Raw genomic sequence first — 17,480 nt, 5'->3', positions numbered from 1 at the left:
CGCTGGCTGGGGCACCACTTTCCTGGTTTTCTGTCAATTTTTTTATTACACGAATAGTGAATAATACTATTCACTAATAGTGTAATAAAAATGGAGTACAATTAGTTGGAATATGACACTATCTGGCAGCTAAGGTAAGTAAAAATGCTTTGAAATGTATGTTGTATGCGTGCTTGCAGGTTAGTCTGTGTTTGTGTGAGAGATTGTGTGTATGTGTAAATGCGTGTGTGAGTCATAGTAAAGGTCAAATGGCATATGATATCACTTCCGCTACCCCAGGCCTTTTGGTGAATTGACGCTCATGCATATCTCCTGCTTTATAATTCATTTTTAATTTCAATACATTGGTTCAATTATTGTAGGAATGAAAAAAAAGCTTTTCTTAACGATGCCCCATGGGACATTGTTATGAGATACAAATTGTACTCCGGTCCCTGTGGGTTTATGGGTTACTCCTGTTACATATACCATGGGTGCTAATCCAAGCATACATTTCTTTCATTATTAACTTTTTGATTTCCATACCAAACATTGATACCGAGGACTACCAAGAAGCACACACTGTAACTTGTGCACTGTGAGCAGATACATTTTCCAGGAATGCTTTCTCACAGTACAATACAGGGTTTAGCACACAGTGGCAAGCCTAGCCCTGTATCAGGACACAGATATACATTAGTAGTCAACCAATGAAGTACCTTGATGATCCCCTACTCCTCTTGCATCTCCACGAGGTGCAGACTGCACCTTCTGAGTACAGGTCTCCTGCTTTTTTAAAGAACAGGTGTTACCAACAATTTATGTTGAAGTTTAAGTGGGGTTGTGTCCATTCTAATGCACCCGATTGGACATTTTGTAGTGTATATGCCTTGTGATCCCCAGTTAGTTGGGTTTATCTATTCCAACAGTGTTTGGCTATGGTCACCAACTTAGATGTCCTATGTTGCACTTCAAAGACCATTACCAACAGGGTGTCTGGGGCTATCTAAGCTGACAGAAATATAGTTCCCAGGAACTGTGAGGTGGATTTAGCTACATACTCTTATCTGTGATATTATATAAAAGTTTGGTGCTCTAAATCCACGCTTCACCAAAGGAACTATTTGTTTATCCAGTCGACCCCTGGGTCTACCATCTTTCCAAATTAGCATTATCCGTAACTAGTCTAATTGCTTGAATAAATATCAAGATGCTGTCATAGGTAAGGTATTGTAGGAAAGTAGGATCTACTTTTATGGTTACCCCCACTTTTTGCCTGATGCTATGCTGTTTCTGACTTAGCTGACTAGGATCCTGCTAACCAGGACCCCAGTCTCTGTGCTTTCTCCCTTAAATTGACATGAGGAGTACTTAGGTACATCCCAGACTGGATATTGGTGTACCCTTATTAGTCCCTAGTATATGGTACTGAGGTACCCATGGCATAGGTACACCAGGGGTCCCCCATGGGCTGAAGCATGTATGACGCCACCCATGGGAGACCACTCAAACTGTAACTACAGGCCTGCCATTGCAGCCTGTGTAAGCTGATGCTAGCACCACTTACAACAGATATAGGTTTCCCTATATCTAAGGTCACTGCACTTAAAACATATAAGTCACCCCTGAAGCAAGTCTTTGAACCCTGAAGGCAGGGTGCTCGGTTCTGAGAATGAGGGTGCACCTGCATGAGCAGGACATCCCTACAACCTTCAGAGTCCATTCTCCCAGGTTGTACGGGCATCAGCCATTACAATATATAGAGTGGCCATGCGTCAATATGCGATGACCATCTCTAAACTGGCTGTAATGAACCCTGTCATGTTTGGTATCAAACATGTTAGAATCATACTCCCACACCATAAACGGTGTTTGAGGTATGATTCCATGCACTGTTAAGCTCCTCCTGGAGGCCCTCAGTGCTACCAGTACCAGTCCTATAGACCCGGACAGCACTACATGGATACTGCCGACTAGAGACAGGATTCTGCCCTCCTGCTACTGAGCCAAGCTCGAGCAGGGGAAGGCAGAACAATAGGTATCCTGTCACAGGGAGGTGTGACCACCTCCCAGACAGGGTTTAGTGTATTGGGGTGGGTGAGAGCGCTTGCCAGTGCCACTCAGTCTGCTTCATGGGCTCATTTGGTGCCCTCCTTGCATAGTCCAGTTCAAACCATCTCAGGGAGCCATTGGCTACCGCTCTGGCGCGAAACTGGACAATGGACTTGGGACTTATACTCCCCACTGTCCGACCCCTCTCCTGGGAGGGAACCCATAATCATTCCAACCCTTCCCTTAGGGTACTTAAGCGCTTACCTGTAGGTGGGTCCCTAGATTTGTTATGGGACAAGATTCATATCAAGACACCACTTCTTCTTCGACCGTTTGGGCACTCTGGACTTCGCTGGACTTCGCTCTGGATACCGAGACTGGAACTAGGAAGACTCCTGCTGCTCCTGGTCTCATTGCCCTGCTCGCCTCCTGCAAAGTCCGTGCCTGCACTCCATACAGGAACCTTCCAAGGCCTGTGGACATCCAAGACACCTGAAGGAATATACCTTGATATGAAGGAGTCACTTCCCTGCATCTGCAGGCACCGCAAGGAAGCTGACCGGTCTGTTGGTCCTGCGCTCCCATGGACTGCAAAAGGCTCAGCAACAAATGTGGTGGTTTTTCACATCCTCAAGGCCTGTCCTGTCCTCTCACCAAGTTTGAGGCCAGTATCCCTTGTCGGAGCCGCAGGAACCGAACACGGCATCGACTTGCAAAGGCCTGTTGGCTTCCTTCCATCAAGATCTTCGGGCTCCAATTCGCCCCAACCTCAAGCATCTCCTGTGACCAAGATCTTTGTCTTCACCACATCACTTGCATCATGGGCCTGCATCTTTGGTGAGCTGCTCAACGTCCTCTTGCGACTCCAGTGCCTTCAGCCTGTGAGTCCTCTTGAGGGTCTTCTTTGAATTCAGTGAGCTCCCCTGCCTGTGGCGAGTCACGTGGACCTTGCTGGTCCCAACACTGCACCTTTTGTGCTTTCCACATTGGTTGTAGTTGCTAAGGCTTGTTGATGCTCCTGACGGACACTGACCCCTAAACTCTCGAGATCCGACGTGGGACAGCTCGTAAACGGCTCCTGGTCTTTAACAGCATCTCCTGGTCCCCACAGTTACAGCTCCAAGGTCACCGCCAGCTCTCCTGCAACACCTGATGGTGGGCATTCATCTTCTGTGCCTCTTGGTCATTCCTGAGTTGCATTGACTCTGTCCCCTCTGCTTGCAGGTACTTCTCATCTTGAATCCACCTTCAGGTTCCACCGAACACTTTCACTTTCTCCAGCAGCTGCATCTTCCTGAAGCCCTCCATTGAGTTTGACGACAGTTGCCGATGCCACTTCACACCTATGAACACGGCTTCCCTGGTGAGGGTATCTTGGTTCCTAGGGTGGCTCTCCAACCTTCTGTCTTCCACGGGATTTCTTCAGGGTCTACTGGGAAGGATCCTTCTTCTTTAAAATTGCAACTGCGACGTACCCATTCATTTGTATTGATCACGTGGTCATGTTCTCACTCTGCACACGGCCTCCGTGGGGTTCCTGGTTACTTACCTCGGGTGGTTCCTTGGGCCCCCAGCACTTCTACATCTTCTGGGTATAGGCTTGACTTGAGTCATGGTCCGCATTCCACTATTTTAGTATATGGTTCGGTCTCTCCTTGGGGACCACTATGTATTCATGCTACTTACCTGTTTTACTTGCAAAGTATTGTGTGCATTGTGTATATCTCTGGGCAGGAGATATTTGTATGTCTTAGTGAGAGTCTTATAATAAATACATTTTTTTAGAAATACACTGTGTGGTTCTTTTTCACTTAGTCTATACCAATTAGATTATGCTCTGGTAAAACAAGCAGCTTTACACTACTTCTGGACTAAGCCTGAAGGCTCCTCCCCACAGTTACCATTTAGAGAGCTTTCTAAGGTTCACTAAGACCACTAAAATCACCATAAGGTTTGTCTGGATTAGTACAGGGTGAACACTTACATAAGTGTGCACCATAAACTAAGCCAGCTTCTCACAGGTATTAAAGAATTATAGTAGGCGTGGTAATGTGATTATTCCGCACAATTTACCAACAATGGCAGCAACAACTAACAGTGCACTGAGTCCTTTTAGCACTCAGTTCTTCAAGTGTGTTTCCATCTAGTAGATCTGCATGGTTAACATTGAATGCCAAGTATTTAATTTTGATGGGTGCCCACCGTAGTGTGGAAGGGTCCGTTTGCTGTAGAGTACTTGGTTCTATCTTGTGAAGTGGGAACAAACATGATTTCTCCCTGTTTATTTTCAAACTTGAATGTCGCAATATTGCATGCTTTCATGATGCTTCACATAGAGACTGCTGCTAAGTGGAAGTGAATAAAGCCAGGGGATTTCTGGAATGCATCTTTTGTGCTGAGCTCAATTAAAGACCTTTTATCACCAATACAGCATCCATCTTTGGAAATTTGTGAAGAGAATGGGATAAGACGCTGCCCATTTTGATGGAGAGGCAAGTAAAAGACTTTCTGTGTCCAAGCTTAGCCCTGATGCCAATCCCTGTTTTTTCAAGCTTAGAAAATTGCGGAGCAACGGGCAGACCACCAATTTTAAGACCATCAGAGGTCTTAGTGGGAGGAAGAAACCTCAATTGATTGTATTTGAGGCATTTTTGGGACTGGAAGCATTGGCCCACACAGTTGCAATTGCTTTAGTTACACCGCACTCTATTCCAGCAGTGGGTGCAGTAGGGTGGTGCTCATCGTGAACTGAAGGCACTGTTAGCCGTGTATTGATTGGCCAGGGGAATTGCCGCGTGCTTTTGTTTTCAGCAGCTGGTGCCATTAGCATGTTCTATTCATGTGCAGGAGAGAGGCAACACTCTTTGGGGCCACGGGCCATTGATAAAGTGCTGTATGACCACAGGTTTTTTGTTGGAACAGTGTGTTGGTTGTTTGAGCAGCACGTGTCAGACCACGTGTCGATTGAGAAAAGTGTGGCAGAGCAGGACACTGCAAGTCTTAAAGGAATCAAACATTCTGACCAGCCATTTGTTGTCAAAGCAGCGCGTGTCTGACCGCGCGTTGGTTAATTAGGCAGCACGTGTCAGACCACGCGATGGTTGAGAAAAGTGTGGCGCAGCGGGATATTGCAAGTTCTTAAAGCAGACAAATATTCAAAGGAAATACACAAAATAACTGTACCGACGTGGATACATACACAAGGAAAAGTTCACAGAGGGCAAGCAGTGCTGTGACCAGCAGTCCTGCAGTGTTTCTTTGTCTGTTGTATCATTGATTTGAAACTACATTTTAATTTCTCTAATCTTCTGTAGAACCAGTGGATTTGGTGCAACATACTGCATTTGTATCGAACCAGCTGATTGGTCAGAAGCAGTCTCCCTAGAGAGAGGACTAAACACTTACTGTGCTTGTATTGAGCCAGCTGATGGGACACAAATAGTCATCATAGAGAGATGACTGAGCACCTTGATCAAGTACACATTTAAGTAGGTAAAGCATATCTTGGAGTGAATGAAGGGTCGGCCTGAGGAACAAGAGAATAGTGACTACCTTTCTTGTTTAATTTGATTGTTTTGCCTGCCTAGACCACGGTGACTACTTTTGCTATTTCAAAATAACTGCTGTGGTTGTCATATTATTGTGAAGGTTGTGTCAGTCCACTTTACTCCTCCCCCATTTTCGCAAGATCCAGGAGTGACTGGTATGGTGTGAGAGGATTGGAGAGAGTCCTTCAAGACGTACTTGGAGGCCATTGGGGGTGATGTTCCCATATTGAAAAGAAAATTAGCTGTACTCAAACACAATCTAAGTTTAATAGGCAGGAAGGTGTTGAATGTGTTGCCTGCACCAGGAGACAGGCAAGATTAGGAAACTGTTGCTGATGAAATTCTGGATGAAGATGAGTATGTGAGAGCAATGAGGTCCTTAGAAGAGAATTTTGGTAAGAAAACTAGTATAGAGGTGGAGAGACATACGTATTTTTCACGGGTGCAATAACCCGGTGAATCAATTGAGCAATGCTTGTTAATTCTAAGAACACTAGCCTCATCATGTAGGTTAAAAAATTTACATGAGGAAATTGTAAGGGATCAGATGATAAATAGAACCTTCAACACCAAAATTCAAGAAAAAATGTTAGGTTTAAAAGATCCTTCCTGGGAGAAGTCAATATGTATAGCTCATAGATTAAGAACACATCTCGATATATTAAAGAATTGAATCAAGATCCACATAAAGGTGAATCAGAGGGTACTGGTAGTTATGCAGTGAATGCATTATGCGATGACGGAAAGACAAACAGAAATACCAAGAGTGAGAAAACAAGTGAGTCCAATGCTTAAAGTGTGGTAGCACTAGACACTTGGCTGAGTCAAAGGCTTGACCGGCGATCAAGGCCAAGTGTTTTAAGTGCAAAAGAGTTGGGCACTTCTCAAGAGTGTGTGAGAATTGGTAGATAGTAGGTAAGAAAACCAAAATGTGTTTAGTGAAAGAACGAAGGTTGAGAGATGACTGCTCGAATTCTGACACTGACGAAGAAGAAGTGGAGGTACTAGTAATATGTGAAGTGAATAGAAAAGCTAGTAATTCTGTTCTGAAGGTCTATCATTCTCCAAAGTGTGAAGCTGAAGTAAATGGTGTAAGGATTCATACATGGGCTGATTCATGTTCATTGTACACTCTATGTGACAAAGCTGTGTAGCAGTAGAGCCAGAGGGATATTGTGGAGTTAAAATATCAATCTTGGGCTATTGCACGATGGAGTTGAAATACAAGGGAAGAAGTGCGTCTTGCAGAGTGTATGTGGTGGAAAAAGGGAAACCCCTATTAGGATGGAGAAACCAAAAATCTCTATGGATAAAATTAGATCCCAGTTACCCCAACTAAGTACTTTTAACTGCACAAAGTGGTGTGGAAGTGTGGAGTTTTCAGTTCCCCAACTTGTTTCAAGAGAAACTTGGGCATATAAGAAGGTTTGAACATCACATTATTCTAAAGAAAAGGTTTGAACATCACATTATTCTAAAGAAAAATGCAGTGCCAAAAGTTCACAAGGTCTCTAATGTTCCCTTGGCCTTGCGTGGGCAATTAAAATCTGATTTGGACCGTTTGTGTTGCGCTGCGTTCATTGAATCATCAAATTAGCTTAGCCCAATTGTATTAGCCAAAAAAGGCAATGGTAAATTACGAATGTGTGTTGACTTAAGGGATTTAAACGATTGTTTATGTGTGGATCGCATTTCCCTTCCTCATATCAATGAGATTCTAATGAGTGTGAGAAGGGAAAAATGTTATACCACGCTGGACTTGTCCAGTGCATACCACCAAATACATCTACATTCTTATTCAAAACACTTAACATCGTTTATCACACCTGAAGGTGCATATCAATTTGTGTGTTTGCCTTTTGGACTGGCATCAGCATCTGCTGTATTCCAGAGTGTTATGCAAAATGCATTGATTGGTTTGTACAATGTCTTATTTTTTCAAGACAATACATTGGTATGGGGAAGTGACAAGAGTCAGCATGATGCAAGATTGTAGGATGTGATGTGTTGGAAAGCTTAGAACAAGCTGGTCTCACTATTGCATTGAAGAAGTGCAAAGTTGAAGCAGATGAGGTGTAGTACTTAAGTCACACTCTGTCATGTGAATGCATAAAACCTAAAGTGAAGTTGGTAGAGGCAATCGAGAGGGTGCCTGCCCTGCAGGACAAGGAACAGTTGAGATCCTTCCTGGGACTCTCAGAATATTATTCAAAGTTCGTTAGGAATTACGGGGAAAAGGGAAATGCACTACGACCGTTATTGAAGAAGGGGATGTAGTATCAGTGGACCACTGAATGACAGGAAGCTTTTGAGGTAGTGAAAAAGTCCATTAGCGAAGCGATCATGTTAAAAGGTTTCGACCCCAATGACAAAACCATTGTAATAACAGGTGCAAGTGCATATGGATTGGGAGAAGGTTTGATGCAGAAGGGCGTGAAAGAGATCTAACATTTGCATCCCGCACATTAAAAGGGGCTGAATCCATCTACTCCACAATTCAAAAGGAGGCACTAGCGTGTTGGTGGGGTGTTCAACATTTTCACACATACATTTGGGACATTCATTTAGGACTGTGAACTAACCACAAACCTTTAATAGATTTGTTTTCCACCAAGGGTGCTGGCTGGATTACAATTCACGTAGCCAAATGGCTGTATCGGTTGCAAGAATTCATGTTTTTTACTACGTTATGTACTTGGTTGCCTAAACATTAATCCTGATTGTTTGACAAGGCTACCGTTGGATAAGGGCAAGAGCATTGAAGATGAAGAATGGGTGGTAGCGGAAGTTAAGAAGACTTGCAGAGGTGCCATTTGTGAAGATGAATGGAAACAAAGATTGGTTAAAGACCAAAGAATGATGTTGACAGTAGAAAAATAGCAGAGCAATTCTGGGGTAAGTGATGGCAAAAGGGGAGAATTGAGTGATTTTATCCCTGTGTGGGGTGAACTCACAGTGTTTGATGGTATTGTCAGAAGGAATGACAGGCTGGTAGTTCCAGAGAGCTTGCAACGCAGATTGCTGTATTTTTTACATGAAGGCCATGAGGAAATATCTGCCATGAAGAGCAAAACTCGTATTGGTTTTTGGTGGGCCGGGATGGATTGGGATGTGGATAGATTTGCAAGGGATTGTTTGGTGTATACTTGCATCGACAAATTTCATGCAGTCAACTAGGAGCCCATTATGCTTACCATGTTTCTCAAATGTGCTTGGGAAAAATTAGCCATCGATATTTGTGGACCATTTCATTGTTTAGGGCAGGAAAACATGTATTCTATTGTGTTGATAGACTACTTTTCCAAATGGCCAAAGGTGGCGTTTATGAAAGAAATCAAAGTGTAGTGTCCTTCTGCGAGGAGTGGGGGAGTTGTCCTAAGATAATGCTCTTGGATGATGGGCAGCAATTTACATCACCGGAATTCACCAAGTTTCTAAGGATGTAGCATATTTTGAACACTGTTGGATCGCTGTTGATCATCCTAGAGAGAATGGTTAAGTAGAATGGTTTAACCCGTGTTTTGAGGGAATGTGTTCAACTAGCATTGTGTGGGGGATTGGAGTGGAAACAAGAAATAAAAAATAAATGTGGAAATACAGAACCACACCCCACTCAGTCACTGGGGAGACTCCGTTTTTCCTATTAAAGGGAAGAGTAGCATGCACTACTGCTGTTCCTGCATGGATGGAGAGATCATCTAGGGATAAAATAAATCCGCAACTGTAGAAAGAGAAAGTCAATAATTATCAGGATCAGTTTGTGCAAAGGTATAAAAAGGGTAAGAAATCGAGTGGTGACTGGTTTTAGGGGAGTTGGGGGGGGGGGAGTAGTTGATCGTTAGGCGCCCGGCGCCATTGTGGTGTTCTCCGCTTGTTTATGGCTGTACACAGAGAAAATGAGTCCTGCATTATCCTTCTCTAACCGGTGATACGCTTGCACCTTCTATTGCCGCCGTACCCCCGGGTTAACGGCACTGGGCTGTGTTAGATACGACAAAGTGCATGTATACAATTATGCGGCCGGCCCGAGGGGTTGTAGGCCAAAGCTGTGTATTGGGAAGCATAACAATAAAGGTCTTTCAAAAAAAAAAAAAAAAAAAAGGGTAAGAAAAATGCATGATTTCAAGAGAGGAGAATAGACAACGGCATATATAGAAGGTCATAAAAAGGGTTGTTCCAAATGGTTCGGCCCTAAAGTGATCAGTGATTTGAAGGGAAACACAGTATTGTTGAGGGGAAAGTGGTGGAACATGCGGAAGTTGATTAAGTGCCATGCTGTTGTATCTGAAATGTGGGATAGTAACATTTGACTGGGTAATCATGGAGACAATATTGTGAAGGTTGACTGGGAGAGTCAGAATATTTCCCAAAAGCTAAGAAAGCCTCCCAAGCTTCTAGAAGACTTTGTATGCACTTGAGAGTTCTCAGGTTTCTCTACACTGTTGATGAGAACATTTAAGGAGTTTGCAATTTTATATTCTGCATTTCTAGAGTGAGATATTGGTGTAGAACATTTCTATGCATCTTTACTGATTCAAAGAATATATATTTTGTCTTATTCATTGACCAATTTAGTTTACTCTTATCCATTGACCAATTTAGTTAAATAGGTTTCCCTCAAACTCTGTATTGCAAATTCTATTTCCTTTCTCCTGAAAAGGGAGATATGTTGTAATATTGCATGCTTTCATGATGCTTCACATAGAGACTATTGCTTAGTGGCAGTGAATAAAGCCTTGGGAATTCGGGAATGTTGACATGAGCGGGTGATCCTGCCAGGCGTTGCATCGTTTGTACTGAGCTCAAATAAAGACCTCTTATCATCAATAAAGCGTTCATCATTGGAAAATCGTCAACATACCAAAACAGTCTAACAATCTCATTTCCTCTTGCAGTTGCATGACAGGGATAATAAAGTACAAAAGAATGCTGTCTGCATAAAGTGATAGTGTACAATGGATGATTAACTGCAATAGTTATTCCATCTACCATCCCATATCACCTAAAGTGACATGATAATGACTCCATCACCACGGCGAGCAGTATAGGAGATAATGGACACCCCTAGCTGGGTGTTCTGTGGCACCTCCCAGTGTTCTGAATACACATGGTTTGGTTTTATTCTACCAGTGATGTTAGTTTACAACAGTTCTACCCAGCTTAGCATCATTGGACAATACCACATCTTTCTCAATATTGCTTTCAGATAGGGATAACCCAATGAGTCAAAGGTTTTGTATTTGTCGAGTCCAACTACTGGTACTAAAGAGGAGGCAACAGGGGATGATGCTATCACATGAGAGTCTTTTGAGGTTTGGAGAGGTGTCCCTCAGTGGTGTGAATCCATTTTCATCTGGGTGGATTAGTGTTGTAAGCACATGGATCAGTCTATTCGCCAGGCTTTTACTCAGAATTTTATAATCTAAGTTTAGTAGTGAACGACAGCAAAACAAAGCCTTCCATAATTTGCCAATATCAGGTTTGGGCAGGACCACTACCGCTCCTACTTTAGTGGTTTCTATCAGTGGTGCTATATCTGTACTGTCACTGTACAACTCTAACAGTTTAGATCTTAAATGAGCAGCTGAGCAGCGGTTTCTTCATTTGGGCAGGGGAGTGTCGCCCACTCCCCCCCATCCCCCGCGAACTGCACAGGAAAAAATAAAATAGCAATGAAAAGTTTTCATTGCTATTTTATTTTTTACCGTTGTGCGTACTGCAGCAGGCAGCCTGCCCCGATCCCAGAGACATTTGGGGTGTGTCCTCGGCTGCCAATTGGCAGCCGAGGACAGGAGCAGTGGCTGGCTGGATGCTCCAAAGTGCACAAGTCACTTTGGCCGGCTGTCTTGCGCCTGCCTAAGTGACATGCGCACTTTGAAGCTCTCCACCTAGCTCTCTTAGCCAGCTGGGTGGAGACCAAGCACAGGCCTAAAGGGCCTGAAGGAGCATCCAGCCAGGATGTTCCATCCAATCCTGGCGCTGCTCTCACAGCATGAGACCAGCGCCAGGATTTGTTAAGGAAGTTGGCTAGGCCCACACTGCAGGAAAAAAGAAGATGGGGACCGGGGTGAGAAGTGCAGTCAGGTAAGTAGCTTTTTAGTGTGTGATTTATTTTGTTTGTGTTTGTTTTGGCGGTCTGTCTTTAATGGCGAGGGTCACACATTGTTCAGCAGAGGAGCAGGTTGCAGCAGCACGGGCCTCTCCTATCACTGGCCCTAAAATGATCATAAAATGCTACTGGTAAGCAGGCGAACACCGGTGAATTATTGCTACCCATTTCTACTCAATTTCTCAAATCTTTATGGGTTGCTCAAATGCCTCCCCTCACTCACTGTGTAAGGCCGGACATATCTACATACTCTGCTAGTCAAGCTTTGTCAGATGCAGTGAGTCGGCCATATAGCTGTTGATAGTAATCTCTAAATATATCATTTGTCTCACCTTAAGAATTAACCCTAGTCACTTTTAAAGCCTACTCTGCTCTGTTCTCAGCAACGTTGTCAAAAATGCCCTCACTTGATCACCCTCTGCATGCATTTTACTCGTATAGGTCTTGTAATGAAATCATCGATGTCCCGCCAGCCCGGTTAACAGCATGGGCCCTGAATGTAGAGGTGTGGGAACTAATACAGCACCCCCAGAAATAACTAAGCTGGAGTTCAGAAGGTGAATGAGCAAGAAAAGTGCCTAGAATTTTTCTTTGGCTTGCCACATTTGCTGTGCGTTCAAAAGCAGAGGACAAATGTCTTCAGACAAATTGGTGCTCATGCGTTTACCATGGAGATTGGTGTTCACTTTTCATTCTCTGACTACAAACTCGGAACATTTTGTAAAATGAACTATGCAGCAATCTTGCTGGAGTACAGGAAGCATGAAAGTAACAGCTGTAGGTAGTCAATTTTCTTTTCTTTTACAACATTTAAACAATTTCAAATGGACTACACAAATGCGTCAAACTATATCAGCAGTTAAGAAAGTACATACTGAGCATTTTTTGTAATTCTGAAGTGTGATAGCAAAAACCTTTTTTAGTAGGATCAAAAGAAATCAAGACACTTTACTTAGGGATGTGCAAATGATAATCACTGGAACCCCATTTCCATACATTGCCATTCGTGCACGATATAGCTTTGCTAGCACATTTAGTGGCCATTTCAAAGAAAGAATGGGCTGTTTGTGAAGGGCTGCACTACCAAACCATGAGTTTTAGTTATATATTTATGACAGTGTGGTCCAAACTTCACACCTAGCCAGCTACATACCATATCTTTACCACTCCCCTGCCTAGGTGACTTGGGTGATGTAACATTGATGCCAGCACCCTCATTCTGAAAATTGTTCCAGCACCACTGGTTACCAGTGGCCTGCACGCTTCATATGTGTCCCTTTTCAGCAAGGTTTCCAGGGCGCTCTTAATTTTCCTTCTTCAGAGTGGGTTAGGTGGGTCTCCTGTAGGAATGCACATGTGCCCCCTTCTTTCAGTTATGTGAATGATTTAGGGCGCCTGGCTGCAGAAGTTATGCCAAATTGAAACTTATATACCCTCCTTGTTGCCTTTGTCTTTTAATTCCGCCAAAGGTTCAGTAGGAGGTGGTATAGGTCCACTCTGTAGGCTTCGGCACTAGTTGTCTGCCACTCTCAATGACGGAAGTGTCCAGTCTTTTGCCCATCGGTGTCCATAGCCCGTTGTGTGTCCTTCCACTAATTTTTAGCAGTACAAAGGTACCCAGTGGTCAATCTGGTTTCATTCAACCCCCTGTCACTCCGGCAACCCTACAGGCATGCCAAACGGCTGGTGGGCCTAAATAACTTTACACGTTAATCAATTATCTTTGCATTAAATCTAACAACAAGATAAATCCAAGCCATAACACAAAAAAATATCAAGGCTCCCCTCAATGACACAGTTGACTATCTAGCCCAGGGATCTTCAATCTGGGGGAGGGCCCCCCTAGGGGGGCCGCAAATAATTCCAGGGGGTCGCCAGGCGCTAGCCAAAAGAAACATTATGATAACAGTGCTTTGTTTTCAGCTGAAAAAAATGAGCGACTGTAAGCGGCACTGTAATGGGCCATCAGTAGCATCTTTTGTCATTTATATCCTGGCTGGGAGAAGGTGTCAAAAAGAAGAGACTCACAATATTCTTCAAAACCCCCATTTCGAATAATAACACTGTGGATACTTCTACTCGTTAATAAGGCCTGCCTGATCAGAATGGTATATTTGGCAATCATGTATTTTATTGCATTTTTAAAATGGTAACAGAACTTAACTGCAATGTTTAAGCAAGTCTAGACTCATTTAAACGTTGGAAGTTTAATAGAATAATTGTGAAATTTTTTGAGGGGGGGGGGGGTTCCTGATGATTTCTTCTTTTCACTGGGGGGTGGGGATGTTTGGTATTAAAAAAGTTTGAAGTTCACTGATCTAGATGGTGGGAGTCACCTGAAAAAGGTGCTTGCCCTCCAATAGTGTAACATTTTAAGAGGCTAATTTTCAATACCCTTGAGTGGCTGGTGCATCACTTTCTTTGACGCACCGGCGGCGCAGTGCGCTGCCTCATATTTACAAGGCCACACAAAGCCACTCTGCATGACTTTTCATGGTCTTGTAAATATGGCCCCTTTTCACGTATTACTTTGCGTGAAAGGGGAGTGACATGGGTGTTGCTGTGGGTATTCCCACGCAACTCCCATGGATTCTGCTGCAATTTCCAGATTTATGACATTTTGTAAACCTAAGAGTGGGTCAGAATCCTAAGGCCCCCCCAGGGCAGGCCTAAGGAGGCGCAACGAGCAGAAATACTTTTATTTCTCCTCGTTTTTTCCTCTTTCTATGAGTGCTGCATTCTGTAGCACACCTAGAAAGAAGAAAAAGCTTCTTGTGATTGGTCTTGTGCAGGAAGGTGTCCCTTCCTGTACAAAAACAATCATCCCCTCAACGCAGGCACCCTTGCACCATGCATGGCAGCCAATTGTGCGCCAGGGCAGGGGAAAGCACAGGGATGCGTCATATTGTTGTAAATATGATGCATCCCTGTGCTTTTAAAATGACACGGCTCGGCGCAGCAAAATGGCTTGCGGCGCCACGCTGCATCAATTTGTTGTAAATAAGGCCCTAAATATCTATGGGATTTCTAGCCTTCACTATGAATTCAGGCTGGGTAACTTACATGGATGTTGCTCCTCCCTGTCCCACTACAGTGTGGCTTAAGGCGTAGGCTAAGTAACATCAATGCCACTCATAGTATGTGTGGTATATAAAGGGGCAGCTCCTCCGTTATGGCGGAAGAGCATCACCCCCCCTGCTGAATGCCAGCAGAGGCAACCAACAAACATTTTTATTATCATTTTATTTTTCGTCCTGCATGCTGCGAGCCGAGGGGGGGGGGGGCATCCATACTGACGATGCAGCTGCAGCACCAGGGAGGAGGGAGCACTGCTACGTGCGCATGATGGTTTGGAAAGCCCTCTGGGGATGGCCAAACCATCATGCGCACTTAGCCTTTCTCCTACCTGAGCTTTGTTGTACAGCCGGATGGAGACCCAACACAGGGTCCCAGTCCATGTCTGAGCACCGAACCAGGTCGCTGAGACCAATCCCAGCGCTGCTCTCATGCTGGGAATAGCATTTCCAACATCAGAGAAGTGCTGGGATTGGCATCTGGGAACCTGCGCAGTGTGCAGCAGTTCCTGGACGTCCAGGAGGCGAGGATCAGGAACAAGGCGGCGGCCGTCGGAGCAGGTAAGCGCAATTTTATATTCTTATAATTCTTTTTTTTAGTTTGGATTCCCCCTCCCTCGGCTCTACCACTTCACAATAGAAGTGACCACTACTGGGTATATGGTTCAGGTTCTAGTGTAGCTGAAGTGGGCTATCCAAGTGTCCCATGCTTTATGCTCTAGTGGGTGGAGGAAAGATTAAATGGCCCACCAACAGGCCAATGGATGAAGACAGCTGGCTGAAAGCTCCTATGCGTAAGTCTATTATGCATATAATTTTCGTAAAATCAAAAGATCCTGGATAACGCCAGACCTAATAATTTTAGCAAATCAAAAGATCACGGATAACAGCAGCCCTAAAAATAAAATAGTTGCTAAAAAAGCAATGGGCAAACAAATGGAACAATACTGCCACCTGCTGGCCAAAGAAACAAACAATGTTAAATAATTATTTTATTTTAATTTGTTCTCCGGGTAATTTAGCCCTCATCTATAATCTAGGTGAAGCACCGACAAAAACTATACAACCAACGAATGCTTTTAAAAAATATTCGGAATATTCGGAATTAAATTAACTAGTTATCCTTTATAATTTCGAGATACGAAATTTCGCACAGCTGAAACCATCTAAAGCGGCTTAATACATTTGATACCTTCCCCTAGGGTGGAACAGCGTCCTTATCACACCTTAGTGGCCTTAGCCTGGCACATAATTTTCCAGGTTCAGGGGCTAAAGAGGTGATAGGACAACGCAAGGAAATGAGGAGGCGGCTGGGCAGGGAGCTGCCAACCCCCCATTGTAGAGATCGGTTAGCACTAAAACCTTTTGCTGTTTCATCTCAGCAGTGTGGCTCCTATTCCTTCTTTTGAAGTAGCCACAGAAGAGGCAGGGAGTCCTTTTAGATGCACTGGCCTGACCTATAGGACAGTGCGAGAGCTACAGAAAAGGATCAAATGTAGGAAAGTTCACTTTTGCCAACTGGGGTGTGTGGGTAGCTCTCAAAACACTCTGGGGCATATTATCAAGGACGGCGTTAAAATTATCGCCGCTTTAGCCGCAGGAAACTGCCGCTAAAGCGGCGATAATGGGCTTGATAATATGCCCTGGAGAATTCCAATAGAAGCCCAGGTTGAATGTCACCAGAACATGGGCTTGAATGACACACTCAGTCAGTCAGAACTCTTTATTTGGCTGAGAGCAATAAGAGACATTACATCGTAACACCATGATAAAATAGTTATAAAACAGGCAATTCAGAAGTATAAGAATCATAACAATACTGCTTATAAAATAAGTACTAGAGAAAAGACATAAAAAATACTTCAGGGTTGATCCAGATAAAGAGATATTAAGGAACTCTCTTCTAAATCTAAGAGCATGGGATACATAGCTAATTACAGCAAAATAAAAATATTCATTATCTAAAAGTTGGTAGTAATGCAGACAATCTTTATAAGATCTTAGTCCTGGGGTATGTAAAATTGATATTGAAAATGGTTTCCTTTGACATACATAGAAACTGCAAAAAAAGACAAAATGTGCCAGTGTTTTCTTAGAGGTATTGTCACAATGATGGGGGGCAGTCAAGAAACCAAGTAATACAATTAGCAGAGATGTCCTTTGTAATATTGGGTGCCTCCTTCAACTCAGTTAAGCACTTCCTATGTGCTGTGAGGTTTTCAGGCGCTTCACTTATAAAAAGGTGATTCCCCGTTTTGATGTCTGTTTTTTATCCTTATGTTGGTTGAAAATGGTGTAGGACTCCTATTCTTGAACCTATTACAGAGTATTCATGAAATCAGAACTAAACATTCTAATGTGAAGCATTTGTCCCCAAACTATCCCTGCTTAATTCTGCATACGCAGTTTCAATTATTTTGGGTAGTTCAGCCCCCTTAATAACGGGCCGATCTCCCTTAGGCGTTGGCGGATTGCCACTGATGCTGCTTCCCCTTTAATGTTAGCTAGTATTATGGCTAACACCTGGTCGTAGTTATTTAATGACTTCATCCCTAAGCTTAAGCATTGTGAAGTATTGGTCTATCTTCTAGTGAAGATAGACCAAGTTCTAAATCTACTGATGGGTGGCTCCATAATGTGGGAGAGCTAGTACAAGAAAAGATCCATGACAAACAAGTTTTCGGCTGTTCTTACCGACCACCGGTTCCGATTCTTGGG

The sequence above is a fragment of the Triturus cristatus genome, chromosome 7, assembly GCF_964204655.1.
Source record: "Triturus cristatus chromosome 7, aTriCri1.1, whole genome shotgun sequence".
In the NCBI taxonomy this organism is placed as follows: Eukaryota; Metazoa; Chordata; class Amphibia; order Caudata; family Salamandridae; genus Triturus; species Triturus cristatus.
Note: the sequence above shows the minus strand (reverse complement) of the source record.